The sequence below is a fragment of the Rhagoletis zephyria genome, unplaced genomic scaffold, assembly GCF_001687245.7.
Source record: "Rhagoletis zephyria isolate East Lansing unplaced genomic scaffold, Rhagoletis_zephyria_1.1 Rzeph_scaffold_00239, whole genome shotgun sequence".
Classification (NCBI taxonomy): Eukaryota; Metazoa; Arthropoda; class Insecta; order Diptera; family Tephritidae; genus Rhagoletis; species Rhagoletis zephyria.
In genome coordinates, this window is record NW_016157323.1 from 1 (window position 1) to 17,759 (window position 17,759).

The 17,759-nt window shown below is 32.8% G+C and overlaps 3 non-coding genes across 3 annotated transcripts; all 3 read left to right on the top strand.

Moving 5' to 3' along the window:
* The first annotated feature begins 3,307 nt into the window (after nt 1-3,307).
* On the top strand, nt 3,308-3,379 carry TRNAQ-UUG (transfer RNA glutamine (anticodon UUG)). The gene has a single exon. It is a non-coding gene; the product is annotated as a tRNA-Gln (tRNA).
* Nucleotides 3,380-16,191: 12,812 nt separating this feature from the next.
* TRNAQ-UUG (transfer RNA glutamine (anticodon UUG)) lies at nt 16,192-16,263 on the top strand. Its single transcript has one exon. It is a non-coding gene; the product is annotated as a tRNA-Gln (tRNA).
* A 293-nt stretch (nt 16,264-16,556) lies between these two features.
* Nucleotides 16,557-16,628, top strand: TRNAQ-UUG (transfer RNA glutamine (anticodon UUG)). Its single transcript has one exon. It is a non-coding gene; the product is annotated as a tRNA-Gln (tRNA).
* The last annotated feature ends 1,131 nt before the right edge of the window (nt 16,629-17,759 follow it).

Consider the following 17,759-nt stretch of genomic DNA (forward strand, 5'->3'; position numbering starts at 1 on the left):
TGCTGTGCGTTGGGTAACAGCTTACACGCGAAGCTCATTTAACAGATTCCTTATGTGACAACTCTCAAGCAATGCCAAGTATGCATAACAGAGCCTTTAGTGTTAGCCAGACATGGTGCAAACGGCTCTTAATAGGTTAAGTTGATTTCCTGTTCCTTAATTTAAAATAGTTTAATACTTAATTTGAATAAAGTTTCATTTAATTTGAAAAAAGTTTCATTTGGTTTGAATAAAGTTTCATTGAATCTGAAAAAAGTTTCATTTAATTTGAATAAAGTTTCACTGAATCTGAAAAAGGTCTCATTTAATTTGAAAAAGGTTTCGCTTAACATGAAAAAGGTTTCATTTAATTTGAAAAAGGTTTCGCTTAACCTGAAAAAGGTTTCATTTAATTTGAAAAAAGTTTCATTTAAACTGAAAATGCTATACATACATACATACACGGATCTGTATGTTCTCTACAGATCCGTATGTACTATTTAAATTTAAGGAAATAAAAAAATTTTTAAAGTATAGTTATTGGGGGCCCTANACATACATACACGGATCTGTATGTTCTCTACAGATCCGTATGTACTATTTAAATTTAAGGAAATAAAAAAATTTTTAAAGTATAGTTATTGGGGGCCCTAAATAAATTTTCGCAATAATCTTATCAACCGTTATGTTAAATTACGGAGTTCTTACGATTTTTTGCGGATTACATATTGAAAACAAGGTTGGTCTACTTTTTTCCAAAAGTTTAACCCATCAATTCGGACCAGAACGGGCCTTTTTGACCCACTGTTGGAAAAAATGGCTTATAGCTGGTTAAAATTTGCACTAAAATATGAAGCGCCAAATTTTTCTAAGGAGAACCGAATGTAATAAAAAATAATACTAATGTTTACCATAACGTAATTTTCACACAGCCACCTAGTACTTGTATACGTATGTGGGACCCCAGAATAAAATAACTTACGAATGTAAGTATTAGCAAAAAATGTGTTTGTTTAAAATATTAAAATATTATCTTTGTTTTATCTGCAATGATTGAGGCATAGAGGCCGCTTCTATTAAAACTGCTTTCTGAGATATTAGCGTTAAAGTTTTTGATGTGTTATAACTTTCTTGTTATTGTAGTAGGTGTATAAAAAAGTAGTATTGTTGTAGTATTGAAAATAATTGTCTACTGCGGAAAAAAATCGTTAGATTACCATTATTCGACCCCAATTTAACTGTAATAAAGGCTTTCGTCGAAAAATATGTTACCTATGTTTTTTCTGAGTTACGCTTTTTTTGGAAAAATAAAGGAGATTATATTCTTGTCCAGTGGCCCAAATTATGCCAAAAAACTAATTTGAAAATGTAATTTTCATTTCGTAAAATTATGTTTTTATACAAGTAGTATTTAGTTCCTTCAAACGATGTATTCAAAGTACATACATCATGGAAATTTTGTACAAAATTCCTTAGGCTCCGAACGCCGCCACCGCCGCCGCCGCGCCGATATTTTCGTAACTCGGCGGCGGCGCGTGAGGAATGACAAAAAACGGCGGCGGCGGCGGCGGCGGCGTGGCTCGGCGGCGTATACCTCTACTACAGAGCAGCTATCCCTGCAAAAATCGAGAGTACTCCATGCATGCGTGTAAAGAGTACTCCCTAAGGACCAAGGAGTACTCCAAAATTAACCACAATTCATATAAAAAATATGGTCCAATTAACATTGCGATGTCCTAGGGCAGGACCATGTACTCCACCAGGACCAACTACTCCAACATATTAACAATGGCATTGTTATATTTTTTCGTTTGTACACGCTTTTGTTCTTCACTTCTCAAATGCTTTTTCGAAATTAATAAAAACCAAGACAAAAATTAACAAGTAAGAAAGTCTAAGTTCGGGCGGAGCCGAACATTAAATACCCGGCGCAAGTATTAAATATATGTTTTTTCACCCTTCCGAAACCTTCCGCTAGATGGTAAGCCGAGGTGTATCAATTTTGAGTAAATTAGCGTCCTTCAATTTCGAAATATTGAAGTTTCAAGCATTTCTTAAATTTACCGTTATATGAGAATCGGCCGTTATTTTAGTCCGATTTCAATAATTTTCAACGTTTTGCTTACACGTGGCAAGTACAATAACCATACCGAGTTTGGTACAAATTGGTAGAACGGTTACCGATATACTTATATGTGATCATAAGTGGGCGGTGCCACGCCCATTTTCCAAAATTTTACCATAAACGTATTTCTTGGTAAAGAATTGTTGCAAGCATCAATTTTGAATAAATTAGCTTCAATCTTTACCGATTTATCGAAGATTTTGTATTTCTCTAAATTACCGTTATATGGGATGTGGGCGTGGTTATTGTCCGATTTTAAAAATTTTCGGCGGTTTTGTATGCTGTACCAAGGCCAACAACTGTGCCAAGTTTGGAAGAAATTGGTGCAGCGGTTACCAAGATATACACATGTAACCATAAGTGGGCGTGGCTACGCCCATTTTCCAAAAATTTATAATATTCTTATTTTTCGTCTAAAAATTATTGTAAATATCAATTTTGAGTGAATTATCTTCAGTAGTTACTAAAATATCGCAGTTTTCGTATTTCTGGAAATTACCGTTATATGGGAAGTGGGCGTGGTTAAAGTCCGATTTCGCCCATTTTCAATACCAACCTACCTTGGATTAAGGGAAACCTACATACCAAATTTCGTTGAGATATCTCAATTTTTGCTCGAGTTATCGTGTACACGGACAGACGGACAGACGGACAGACGGACGGACAGACAGACATGGCTTAATCGATTTATTTTTTCATCCTGATCATTTATGTATACATTTGTCTATATCTATCTCGATTCGTTTTGGCTGTTACAAACAGCCGTTATGTGAACAAAATTAATATACCCTTGTGCACAAGTGCGCTCGGGTATAAAAAATGACATGTTGCCTCTGACGGCATTCGAGCCCGAACATGTTGGGAGCTAAGAACTAACAGCGAGCGTCTCTACACGTTCAGCTACAGCCAGACAACTTCAATCATATTTCGTTAAAACACGAGCACTGATCGGATAACAAGCAATAAGTTGGCGCAGAGGCACGAGTTGGTCCGTTACAGCATGACAGAGGAACACTTTTGTAAGTACTCCAATTTACCACAAATAGACTACATGGTCCAACGATTTTTGCAGGGATGTCGTAGCTTTCGAAACATTCTTCCATGCGAATTATCACACTCTCACTGAAGTGTATGTACTTATGTATGTATGTATGCACGTCGATGACGGTCTCTGCTCTCTCTTTAACCGCGGAGCTCTCATCCGGTTCTATGGTGTAATGGTTAGCACTCTGGACTTTGAATCCAGCGATCCGAGTTCAAATCTCGGTAGAACCTGACTCGGCCAAAATGTTTTTTTTTATATAAAATAATAATAAATAAGTATAGAAAATAAAGGGGTTAAGTAAGTAAGTAAGTTGAACGTTTTTTTGAATCGTTTCTGCTTTTGCTATTTGTTGTAGTTTTTTTTTAATTTTTTTTTGTCATCATACCTACGTTTTGGACTTTCGTATATGAATGTTGCCAGGTATATTCGTATACCCGTAATATTTTTTTTTCATTAGGCAACGCTAAGAAATAATTTTAGACCGAGTTGCGAACTTTGTTTGATGCGAAGGAATATTACTCTGATAAAAGAAATCCACTTTTGCGCTCCACTTCATACTCGTATATTTTATATTAATTTTCATTATTTATAGATGACAATAATGAAGCAATTTTTCCAGATGTCCTCCATCATAGATACTAATTCAGGAAATTTTTTTGTTTAAAAAGATTTCCACGTGTACGCGCATTTTCTTTGCATAATAGAAAGTCATTAAATATGTAAAAAAAAATTACAGTTTTCAATATCCTCAAGGCATTGTAGAGCGTACGTGGGCAAATACTTATATGTTCATACACATTCTCATACATACAGATTTTCAATTTACTTGCCCTCGTCGGTTTATTTAACTTGTGAGTTGTAAAAACTTTTTCTCTTCATACCTACCCCAACTTACTACACACGCTCACCCATATCGCGCGTGATAAGCGCCCTTTGATTGCTATAAATACCACAAGATCCCCTCGAAATTTGCTTAACAAACGACGAAGACATTGACACATTTCATAGGAAGTTTTGAAAGAAATTTGATGCAAAGGGCGGCAGTAGTTTTTTTCTCCATTGCCAAGGGGGAATGAAACGAGCTGATAAATTACAAATGATGGATATTCATGGAATATTATTTTTGAAGTAGCAAAAGGCTGTAAACGCCTATTCAAGCGTTCCATGAAAAAAAGGTATCTAAATTTTCATTGCACCGGAGTATTTGAATTTCACGAGTTACCAGTTTTCTCAACAAAAAATCTAAATTTATAAAACTGATATTCGTACGAGTCAAACTGAAATATCTGTAATATAATTAGGGGATTCACAAGACGTGTTAACCGTCGTAAAATCTTAAGGTTAACATCTTTTTTAATTAAAATGGTTTTAGGGGATTTCTAACTAAACCGAAATTCTTTTCAACTGATAAAGAATATATAATTAGCCAACCCCCCAACCATTTTAACCGCTATTTTACATAAACAAGTGTTAAGCTTAAGATTTTACGACGGTTAACACGTCTTGTGAATCCCCTAATTGTAAATGTTTTTCGTGTAACAGAAAGGGTCACCGCGACCTAGAAGATTTTTTGTATCCCTATGATGGTTCCAAACCCTGCCGGCCTAAGATGTTATTAGTTTCCCTTGTAAATGCTAAATGTTTCTTGGTAGATAAATTCCTAACCTTAAGGACATCGACTGTGGAAGAGCTGAGGTATTGCAGTCTTATGGTCTGATTATGCATACTTCGCATAACTTCGCACAACAACACGCATGTGAAAAAGTAAAGTCTGAATTAATAATTATTATAATTAACTAATGCTCCCACCGCCTAGGATTGTTCTATATCGAAAAGATATACCCCTGTTGTTTTTTATTTCGAAATCATAAAAATATTTAGATGTCGCTCAAAGTGCTCAAAATTTTCGATGTATGGAAAAAAAATTTTTTCGAGGAAATGGTAGATATATAATTCTCGAAAAGCATTATTTTTCGATCGGAAAACTCTTAATCATTTCTAGGAGTTTATTTTCCCCCTATAAAACACATGCCAAACTTTGGGGGATAATTTTTCGACATAGAATAGTCCTAGGGGCGAGAGCATTAAAATTCCGACTTTACTTTTATTTAGACCACCCTAATATATATATGTACATACATACATACACTAAAGACAAAAAATTTTTCACAATACATTTTTAAATTTTTTTTCTAATATTTTTTCCGCCATTTTTTTATAAAAATATGGTTCAGTCTACAACAAAAAGCATGAAAATATAATTCCTGAACTTTCAACTTTTCAAAATATAATTTTCAACTTTTTAATCAGATTTTTTAGAATCTTTTTGAGTAGGCAGGTTTCTTCTGCTGTTCTAGTAAAAAAACTACAAGTTCTGAGTTATTGATTAATTTTTGAGATTTTTTTTTTTGTTGAAGGGGTTTTGCATTTTGAGANAAAACTACAAGTTCTGAGTTATTGATTAATTTTTGAGATTTTTTTTTTTGTTGAAGGTGTTTTGCATTTTGAGATTTTTTTTTTGTTGAAGGTGTTTTGCATTTTTTCCAAAGTATTTCAAAATCTGCCAAAAATCAACGATAATTCCTAGCTACTTAGGACTTGCACTTCATAATAAAATTGATTGGGCTACAAATCTGCATATTCAAGAAAATTCTAAAAAATCTGATTAAATAGTTGAAAGTTTGCATAAAAACTAGCTGAATTTTCGTGAGTTTTGCACAAAGTCTAGGAATTATATTTTAATGTTTTTTGTTGTAGAATTAACCATATTTTTATAAAACATTGGCGGAAAAATTGTAGAAAAAAAAAGTTCCATATATTATTTGCTGTGCCAATACTTTTTGCCGGCAGTGTATGTATGTATGTTGTATGTTTAAATGAATTTCAATACGGAATTCACATTAGACTCATCCTCGTTATGTGAGTTTCTTATTATTTTTTTTTATTTATAAGATAATTTATTTGCTTGTTTTGATTTTTGTTTTGCATTTTCCTTTTCTTGTTTTTCATTCTTCGAGCGCCTAAAAACATTGTCGTCTTTTATGACGTCTTTATTGTTAAATATTTATTTGTACCTTACTTGTACCTACTTGTGGCAGAGAACTTAGACTCTGCTTGTGGTTGCTCATCGCTCATGGTCGCTGCTAAATATCAAAATTATGTTAATGAATATTAAAAAAGTAATCGGAAAATGTGATCTGTCGCGACAAGCGACAAATAGCTATCGCAAAAAAAAACTTAATCATTGCTATTGCTCGTTTTTTTTTTTGAATTGAAGAGCTGGGGAAAAAACTAGTGGAAATCCTAAACGATTTATCGGTATAGTTAAAGAAAATAAAGGTCCAAACATTTGTATGTAGACCAAATAAGTCTATGGCTTAATATGAGACTATAATAATCAAGTCCTTTTGGCGGGAAACAGTGATTTTCTTACTCTTTCGTTTGAATTAATATAATGCTGCTTCCATGCCTTCTTAGACCTTGGAATCATCTGCAGAGCAAGCGAGTCCCTAGTTTTATATGTAGGCAGGTGCATAAAAAGTAAATCAAGTGTTTCGATTGGTAGTTGGCGGTAGATAGGGCACGTTATAAGTTCGAATAAGCGAAGTATGGCCTAAGGACAGCTGTTTGGGTGCTCTAGTAGAGCGAGTTAGTAGTCGGCGAATTTAAAGAAAAAACCGTGGTTTTTATATTTTATATGATTAATGATATTTATGAAGTATTCGAAAAAATGATCGCGTATCAAGGCTATTATTGGTGATGATTTTGGTGGATGAGCCTATTATAAAAGCCTTGATGAATATGAAATTTATAAAGTTTTATACCCCACGAGCCATTGAAGGCATATTGAAATGCAAAGTCAAATCATATGTAACAAGTTAAGTGACATTATATGTTGATATTAGTATAACTTCGTCTTGTGCAGCCGAGTGTTTCAAAAGGTAATCAATTATAAGCATTTATAAGTGCGTACGTTTCCACATACATACGTATATGCATATACATAAGTATTGTAAATATTTCACATTACTATATTTGTACGTATATACATATACATATGTATATATTTTTATGAGGATACTTGTTTATTGTTTATTGTTTACGTAGGTTGTTGACACTTCTTTTGCAGTTCACTGAGAATGATGATTTTTAAGTCATTGCTTGTGTAAAAAATGCTTTTGTATATGCATGGATATATTTATGAATATGCCCAGTAATATCATGATGCATAAATATATATATGTGCAGTACACACAATACAGTTTTTTCTAAATACTTTGAATATGTTCAATTTTATTCAAATTAATGGAAATGCATTACTAAACCATTTTCTCTAAAACAGTTGCCTTATTAAAGAGGCATCAAAAAATCTCTTTAGATCGCTTTCCTATTCTTATTGGGTGGCAGCCCTAGTTACTGTTTTTTTTTTTAAATTTCAAAAGTTCAATTTATAAAAGCTTCCTGACACACATTTTGTACTTATAATTTTCCTTTATAGCTTCCGTTAGCTAAGTTACCAGATATCAGGTGGCAGCTCTACTAAATTTTTTTGACGTAGTTATTCTTAAAGATTTTTCATTTCGAATAATTTTTTAATAAATGGCATTGATTTGATAAGTGGCCACTCTGGTTTAAAAAATATCTTTTGTAAGCATATCGATGGCTGAGTGGATGATCGACCTATCTCGGCAGTCAGTTCGAAAACGGTCTATCTCAGAAAACTTTTCAAGAACCCATACTTCAGAATTTGATTGAAGAACGCCCTATCTCAGAATTAGATTCAAAAACGCCTTACCTCAAACGAAAATACATTGAAAATGTGATGAGATAGGGCGTTTTTGAAATGAATTCTTAGATAGGGCGTCTTTCGTTTGGTAAGCTCTAATATATTTAATCTTAAAATTTATTTAACTTTAATATTTTAAAGTTTGCAACCCTATTTTTGTAGGCAAAGTATTCAAGTACAGATATATTTTCTGAACCTTACCGAATGTTTTTCCAATCAAATTTTTTTATTGATTTTGTTAGGCAGATGGCAACTCCATTTAAAATGCCGCTTTATTTAATTTTTTGTGTGACAAATTTCGTTAATTTCCTAATAATTAATTTTTGGATCAGTGTGAATCTTATTGAAAAAACCTCTGAATATTTCTCATAATTTCTTTATTTAATTAATTTTAATTTTCTAAAAATCACCAATATTTTTGCCACTTTCGCAGCGATCTACTAGCGCATTTCAAGGCCATTGAGCACCCTGTATTGTTTGCAGTAGAAAACTGAAAGTTGGTACTAATATTACAAATATGAAATGAAAAAAAAAACCAAGGGGTGCCCCGTTTTCTAGGATAAATTTTTTTCCCCATACAAAAGTTAGACCACTTAACGTACATAATAAAGATGTCCATGGAAATTTCAAAATAAAAAAAGGTTTAGGTTTTTGTTATTATGAATTTATATGTCAAAGTATTGTAGAATTTTTGCGATGAAAAAAACAAAAATTCAAACCCTTCGTTGATGTCTCATTTCGTATGTAGAAAAAAAATAAAAGGGTGCTATGTTTAAAATTTAGATGTTGAAATATGAAGGTCCACCCTAATGTGCATACATATGTCTTTATGTAAATTAAATTTTAGGCCTTGATTGAATAGGTCTCCAAATTTCCTTATTTTATTCAATTTAATTACATACTTTATTATTCTTAATGGCAGCTCTATTTAATTTTTTTCATCAATTTACCCTTAGCAGTGGATACATATTAATTTATCAAACATGTAGATTTTGAAATATATATTCTCTAACACAGCATTCTTCCCTTTTGACGTTGGCCTTTCGATGAAATCCGTCTTTTCGCTCTCCATGGAACTACATGCGAAAATAAAGTCTCGACAAAATTATCCAAATGACTAATATTACACTAATCCAGTTATAAAAACCAGTATCCAATTCACACACATATCGTCGTTCAAATCCTCGTATGTGAGGTTGTCAAAATTTTATAGAACAGGATAAAACTTGTCTTATTTCAAAACGGTTCTCTCTTGTATCCCAAAATACCTCTTCTTCTTTTATCTAAGTATCTGAGCAAATGGGTCGTTCTTAAAAAACATGACCATTCTGAATTTTGTAATTTTTAAAAATTACAAAATTCAGAATGGTCATGTTTTTTAAGAACGACCCAAATATCTTTATTGGCACAACTGTCAGTTACGAGGTTGTGCAGAACCACGATACCCGATACGCGTACTCTAAACGACGATATGTAAATTCTCCTCTTCATGTCCTTACTGTATCCTAAGGCAAAATATATTCTCAGAATTGTGTGTGACGCGGCGTATGAATAATGATTTTTGCCCATCTTCTTCTTAACTTTGTTACACATTTTTACTTCACAAATTTTATTTCTTGCCATTTCATTCATTTTCACTGCCTTACACAATTGATTTAGCGCGGCTTTTTGTTTACTTACGCATATCATTCATAAATCAAAAAGGAATAAGGAAAAACATGTGCGAGAAATTAGAGATCAAAATAGAAGTAGAGAAAAGCCGGCGCTGAAGATGCGTAAATACATATCTCCCCACATGCTTGATAAATATGTGCACACTTGGGATTTATGTACATATCTACAATGTAGTTGAGGAATAAAATGCTTATTCAATACCTCTTTGTATGCAGATACGTATGTAGATATTTACTTAGCAGTCTGTAGACTGACATGAGCATTTATTCCCAAAGCGACGATTTCCATGGTACGAAACTAAGCCTTTTATTTCCCATAAACTTGGCTAATAAATGGTTTAGCTGATAGATTTATTGATAGTAGATAGTTAAAGGGTATGTCATTGACCTGCGTTCGATGACAGTATAAAAGGTTATAAGCAAGGACGGAACATAACAGTTATTGATGAAAACTGTCATTGAAAAATTCACTATGAAGGAAATGTTCTACAACTAAGTGATACGTACCAAACGATTTCTTTTTTCCACCGAGAATCGACTTTGAAAATAAGTTTTTATTTGCAAATTTTATGCAAAATTAAAAAAAAAACAATTATTTTTGGCTTTTATTTTATAAATCCAAAATAAGAACTATTTTCGATTTTTGCCTAAATAATCTACAAATAACAGTTATTTTTTATTTTTACATTAAATGCCTTAGAAAACAGTTATCGAAGACTTTTATTTATAAACGTCATCAATAAAAATCAGTTAGTCATTTTTATTTTAAAAGTCATCAATATAAATTAAAATTTTTTCATTCGATCAAAAAATATTTTATAGCAATTCTAAGAAACAAAAAAATTTTTTTCCTAATGAAGTACTTGCACAACGTCGTTTAATGTACAAAACCGCGTATTAGGATAATGCAAAAGCTTGTATGTCCGGCTGCCCAAAATTTACAGTCTTATTTCCGAACGGACTTCTAAGTGACATTTTTTGGCAAGGGTATATCTACCATATATATCTAAACTAGATTTGCCTCACCCGCTCCGCTGACCATACATAGGAAATTTCTGCGTACTAGATGAGGTGTAATTTATTTCAATGCAACTCAACATACTTAACATCAGCCAAAACAATAAAAAAATGAGTTTTTTTTAATGTATGAAACTAGAACTTTCTTAAAATTTTTCTTTGCGATACGTTTTTAATTGACTTATTCTCTGAACTTTTTCAATTTGATTTTTTAAGCAGATGGCAACCCTCTTATACTTAGTCTAGAAATTAAGCCTTTTTCAAATCCATTTCGACTCACAGCCATAATGTAATGCTACACTTAACTTATTAAATAATTTTAATTGAATTTAGTTTTAAAACAGTTGGCAACCCTCTTAAAATACCTCTGAAAATTCTACATAATCAGACTAAAGCTTTCTAAACACACTTGCGTTTGACACTTTTACTTGTGTATAATTTAATTAAATTTGACTTTTAAAACAGATGGCATCCCAAAAATTATTTCAAATTATTTTTAAACTAAAACTAAACGTCTTTCATCTGAAACCCGTATTGTGGCATGTACATATTCCAATTACCTAATGCCGTGAATTCAAGTAAAATTTGATTTTTCAATTCAGTGGCAACCTTCTTACATGAAGTTTAGAAAAAAGGCCTTTCAAACCCAGTTCTATTGACACACATTTTTAATAAATCATTTATTGAGTTTGAGCTTATATGGGAAAATTACTGTATGTACATAGCTTGCGAATAATTAATTTAAATTTGAGTTTTGAAACAGTCGGCAACCCTGTTTTATTTTGTTATTATTTATTTTGAATATTTTCAAGCTACAACCATTTTAAGCCTCTTTCGTCTGACACCTATATTTTAATACAAATTTCACATAAATCATTCCCTTAATTCAATTTGAATTTAATTTTTTTATTTAGGTGGCAACCGTCCTCCATGAGTATGGCATTGTATTTATATATCTCTATACCAAGTTCTAGTACTCTACCACAAATACTTGCTGAGGTATACAGTATGAATAAATCCATTTAAGAGCTATCCTATGTTTTAAGTTGGGCTAAATTACACCAGTGTGTAAAATTTCATTATGATCGGTTGAGTAGTTAAAGATCGAAAGTTAACAAATAAACAAACTCACTCCCGCATTTGTAATATCAGTATATTTAAAGTATAGAGAACTTTTTGTATAAAATTTGTACTGAAATGCTTTAATGTTTCGTAGTTGCAAATATAGACCCTATTTGTTTGAAAATCAAACCCAAATGTTTTAATTGTAGGTTTCACATATAGAAAATTTTTCTTTATAACATAAATTGAACTAGAAAATTTCTGAGTGTAAAATTTAAACCGAACTGTTTAAATTCTAAACCCAACATATGTATGTGCTCTCTTTTTTTAAACAAAACCAAAATTTTTAACCGTATAAGGATATCGATATTTTGGTATGGATAGAAACGACTTTATTCCTGCCGCTTTCGGTGAGCAGTTGCGAGTTTTTGCATTTTTAACGACGATATTGAAAACTTCAGAACCCCGGCTGCACGGGTGTCCTTATTTCACATTTTTATTATTTTATTTATTTTTTGGTGACAGCGAGACAGTGCCAGAAAAAGAAATAAATGTTTTTTTAATGCAGTTTTCTTAAAGAATTAATTCCTTTTTAATTGTTATAGTATAAAGGCATCTATCCAAAAATCCGTGATATTAATGGTATTTTTCGATTTTTTTATCTATAATAATCGATATATTTATCGATATTTTACTGGCCATCGTCATATGTAGGTATCACTATCGATGTTGGTACCTGCACCAAATGGTTTCTTTAATATCGATATCAATTATTCAATTCCTCTACATTCACTCCCACTCCCCAACAAACTCGTCTAATTCGCACTCTAAAAGCATAAACAGATGACAGCGTTGATCTGGATCAACTCGGGAATTAACTGCAGTTGATCCGGATTGAGTCCGAGTTAGTCCGGATCAACGCTGCCGTCTGTTTAAGCTTTAACACCATACAATATATGTCACATACACATTTAGATACACGGTGGAGAGAATACAGAGGTGGCGCCGATGACGATACCGCTACTCGGCTCTCAGTGATTTTGACAGAATCAGCTGTTTTGGTGACGTCATAGTAGAGAAGACAGCAGTAGTGATGTGCTCAGTCAATACTTTCAAGTATTGATCGATATTCGGTAAAGATTTAAAATGTATCCAATACTCTCGATACTCGGTACCAAAACATTTAGATTTCAAATAAAAGCGCACACAGGCCAAAGATATGGAAAAAAACGGCTCAGGGGAGACTCGCCAATAGAGCTTTTAATACTGATTCAAATGAAAGATGTATATATGTCGGTTCCAGGCCATAACGCAGAGAAACTCTCACTTGTTTGAAGCATTTTTGTTCCAGCTGAATCGGACGATATCATTTTTGGAGGCCAAGGGGCAGATTCTATAACCAGTTAGCGACAATTTTCGAATCGGTATCGGGTTTGTTGACCTATGATATGAAATATTGTTACACCAACAAGTACGATATCGATCCGAAACTTGTCGCTAACTGGTTAGATCTCCCCCCTGAAAAGCTTCTTCATCCGTCAAAACATTTTTCTTGAACCTTGGATCGACTAAGGTTAAAACTGATAAAATAATATTTTTCTGTGGCGATAAGTTCAAGTGTTTTAGCCGATATCATATAAATTAGTAATGAAAGTTTTTTCTAAACCTGAAATGCATATAATGGCGAGGGTTTAATGTAAATAATCGGTATCGGATACCGAAAAGGAAGTATAGGGTACCGAAATCTTTTTTAAGTATTGGGTACCGAGTATTGGGGACAATTCAGCACATCACTAGTCGCCCTCATTCTCGCCGCTCTCAGTTGTCAACTCTTCGATGACGTCACGCTAAAATTACTCTCACGAATTCTGCTGCAATCGGCGCAATCTTGTATTCTATCATTCTTGATTTAGAGATACATATGCATGTTGACAAACATTTGTTGCCAACAATATTGTTGCCGATTCGGCGCATTCAAATTCAAATACATACGTACATAAATACATATTGGGTAAGGGCTCAGTCTGAGAGTAGTTTTAACCTCCACCCTCGAGCAAAGCGACTGCGAAGCTATAGTCTGGAAAAGCGGCATTTGTAAAGATTATACGTAAGCAACACATACTTATGTACATACATATGTAAATGCATACAGAAAAATCTACGAACATTTATATTTACACACAAAAGTCTCATTTAAATACATACGTAAAACGGCAATGGCATAATTCAAATTTGTGATATCACAAAAGCATTTAATACACTTGTTGCATGCCATGCACGCATACAACTATGCAATGGGCGTAAATTACATTTATATATGTAGGTATTTAGGCTTTGTTTGATGCAAATGTATTCGAATTACTGCATTTGAATGTGTTGCAATCTACTGAGTCCGGTTGAAGTTATCGCAATTTTTGATGAGGGCAAAATTTAACAAGTAATTTTTAAGCAAAAAACAAAAACGACTTCAATTCTCATATAAAAATTGAATGACCCAAAGGTCAAATCTAATGCCGATTTCGTTTCTACCGAAAAGTGCAGCCTTCTCTTTGCCCTCTACACACTAACACTACGAAGAGGGCGATAAGAAGGTAACATTTTTTGTAGAAACGAAATCGCCATAAACCAAATAAGTATGGAACAAGCCTTGAGGTAACACCTTTCTGATAGAAAAAGAATTACCGAAATCGGTCAATTAGTTAAATTTTTTTCTTTCGAAAACTATATATTTCATAATTATGAATACACTAAATACTTACAATTTTTTTCCATTCTCAATATCAACAAAAAAGTAAAATTTTTCAATAACTCACTATCGACTTTTATGCACCTTATCAATTACGGGAAGATCATGAACCGCATTAACACATTATACAGGCCGACAAAAATTTTACCCAGAGTATACTTTTTCGAAGGTTTTTGATGCGCTGAATCCGAATCCGAGGTCCAAATATTTCAATTGGCTCTAGTCTCCGAGATATCTTAACCTAAAAGTGCAAAAAATGCAACATTACATTATTTTTGAGGTAATATAGCATCACAATTTTTCTTTCAGTCAAAAAAACTATGAGCATTATCGACAAGTATGAGTTTTACCTTTTCAAATGCCGTTGAGTTTGCTAAAATATCTTTTTTTCACTGAGATATCACAGTGGTCTGAAATCCGAATCTAAGTGGACAAAACTATTTGCTCAAAGACTCTTTGAACAATTTGTCACCACTTTGTTTCTATGAGATTTTGAAGTCACTGTTTACGAATCTGAAGTCAGATTTTAAAAATGTAAAAAAAGGGGTGGAGGGGGGGGGGGTACAAAAACTAAGACATCAAGGCGTTTTAATACAACATGGCCTGCAAAGGTTTTCGGGGTCGCTTATTACGAATCTGAAGTCAGGTTTAAGAAATTTAAAATGGCGGAATAAATATGGTGAAAAGTGAGTGTGTGTCGCATAAGGCACTGATACAACCATATTAAAATATTTTAGTGGTTAAATCGTAGAAAACCAGGTGTACCAGATATAAGCAAATATAAAAACACAAAAAAAAAATTATTTATTTGCCCACCTAGATTTGGGATTCAGACCACTGTGCGCTAATACTAATTATTTCGATTTTTTGGAAAATGTTTTCTTGCGCTGTCATCACTGGGCTGGGGGTCGTTTTTACAGGTCGTGCTAGAGTTCGAGACCGCCAGCAATTGGAGAACCACTGAATCCTCATCGTTCATCCCTTTGTTCCTTCATTATTCTATTCGGCATACAAAAAGTTCATTTTAATGTCCTCATTTATCTTTAGCATTCTCTTTCAAGTAAACTTATGCGAATATATATTAAGCACAAAAAAAAAAAAAAAATCACTAGCGAAAATTCGTTTTTAATTGGATTTCCGGTGCGACGATTTCTGAAAGCATTGCATAAAATTTATTCGATAAATACCTACATGCATAGTTCTAGCAGCAAAAAGAAACGAAATATGAAAAAATAAGCACAAAATGCATACATTTTTCATTTGTCAGTGGCTATAAAAATTCTATCGTTGCAAAATAGCAATCATTCGCCAAATCGAAAGTGACACATTTGCCATTTTACAGCCACATTAAGACATCTTAATTTAATGAGGCAAGTCGTTTTTGCAATTTGCTAGCAAAATAAGAGCAAAAACTGAAGAAGTTAATAAATAAATGGAAAATAAAAAAAAACGAAGTGAAAAATGTGCAACCAATATTTGCCAGTTTAATTCGTTTATACTTCTGTTTTATGAATCATTCTTTTATTTTCCACTGTAGTTTTAAATTTTAGCAATATTGGCAGAGCAACTGCATGCTATAAATAACCACCACCAATGCTGGTGAGCGCCACGGCATACACACCACGGCGCTTACTCTCAGCGAGTGCAACAACAACAACTGCTAGCTACTTTGTTCAGAGCAAGCACGTGGTGATTTCGTGCTCTACGCTATGCGCAGCGCTAGTAAGTATATGATTTCTGGCAGCTCCGCACCATTCCGGTTCTATGGTGTAATGGTTAGCACTCTGGACTTTGAATCCAGCGATCCGAGTTCAAATCTCGGTAGAACCTGTGAGAGAATTAAAAGTGTCTTTCCATTTTTTTTCCCCATAATACATACATACATACGCATATAAAGCAAATACTTAAGTAGAAAAATTTAAAAATAAATTAAAATGTTAATACACATTATGTTCTATCAAATTTTAAACTTTTTCATTACTTACTTTTTTTTCAAAATTTTTAAATTTCATATAACATTTTTTTCCTTTTATTCGACTACATATTATTTTAATTGATAACTTTGGCTACACAAAATCTTTGCCAATTATCTGCTTGCAATTTTGGCACGAGTGCTTTCAACCGGTTCTATGGTGTAATGGTTAGCACTCTGGACTTTGAATCCAGCGATCCGAGTTCAAATCTCGGTAGAACCTTGAATAAACATAACAAGTTTTTTTAAATCGAAATTGTTGGTTTTTTCTGATAAAAATATATTTGTTTATACATATGTATATAGAATTTATATGTTTGTGCGTTTCTATGTTCACGATGCATGGGTGCGGTGCATACATAACTGGGTGAGGTAAATATAGCAAACCAAAATCGATAATTTTGCGTAAAAAGTAAATACTTATTAGGGGGCTCAAAAAGGTTGCATATTTACAAATTTCCAAAGTCTATTATACAAAGGCCATGTCTCCAGATGGATTTTCCTCACCACATACTTTATGCACAGTGGGTTAAAAATTCAACTCGTTGGTCAATTACTATTAATTTTATTGCACCTTCAAAAGAAGAATATATGTATAGGAACATATACATATGTATGTACATACAGGTTTAACATAATCAATTTAGTATGTACATGCGTTAGGGTGTTCCTTAAATTATAAACATCTAAATTTTGCAATTCGATAAAATCTTTTCTTTGACGTATTTGGCGTTATTTTGGCGTATTGCTACTTATTCATATAAATTAATAAAATCACAGATTTATAGCTGGTCAAAGTCAAACTTTTTTCGATATAAAAAAAAATTAAAATTTTTCACACACTGGCAGGGTCCTAAAGTTTTGTAAAAAGTTTCTTGAAATACTCATAAAGCCATCTAACTTTTGAACTTTTTTTGATATGAATTTGTAAAATACTTCTGAGTATGCAGTTTTATGACCATGAAATTTTAAGATAACGAGTTAAAGTTCAAGGGCCATTTAGAGGTTGAAAAAGGCACTTCAGAGAGAAAAGTTTCAAACAAAATTTAGATATTTTTATCCTTAGAATTCGAATCTGCAGTAAAAATATCTATAGGTATCTAATTAAAAAATAATGGACTTCCAGTCGAAACCAGAAAACGGTAATACCAACAAAAGATAGAGCATCCCCAATTTAGTTGGTAAAATGTTTCCGGGTAAAAAAAAAACAAACAAAAAAAAACATTTCCCTCCATGTTACTGGCATTTGAAAAAACATGGGCACGATATTTTGACCAGTTTTGAGGAATTTTCTTTCGTTTATTTAATGTTTATTAATTTTTTATTCAATATATCCTTATGTATATGTACCCTA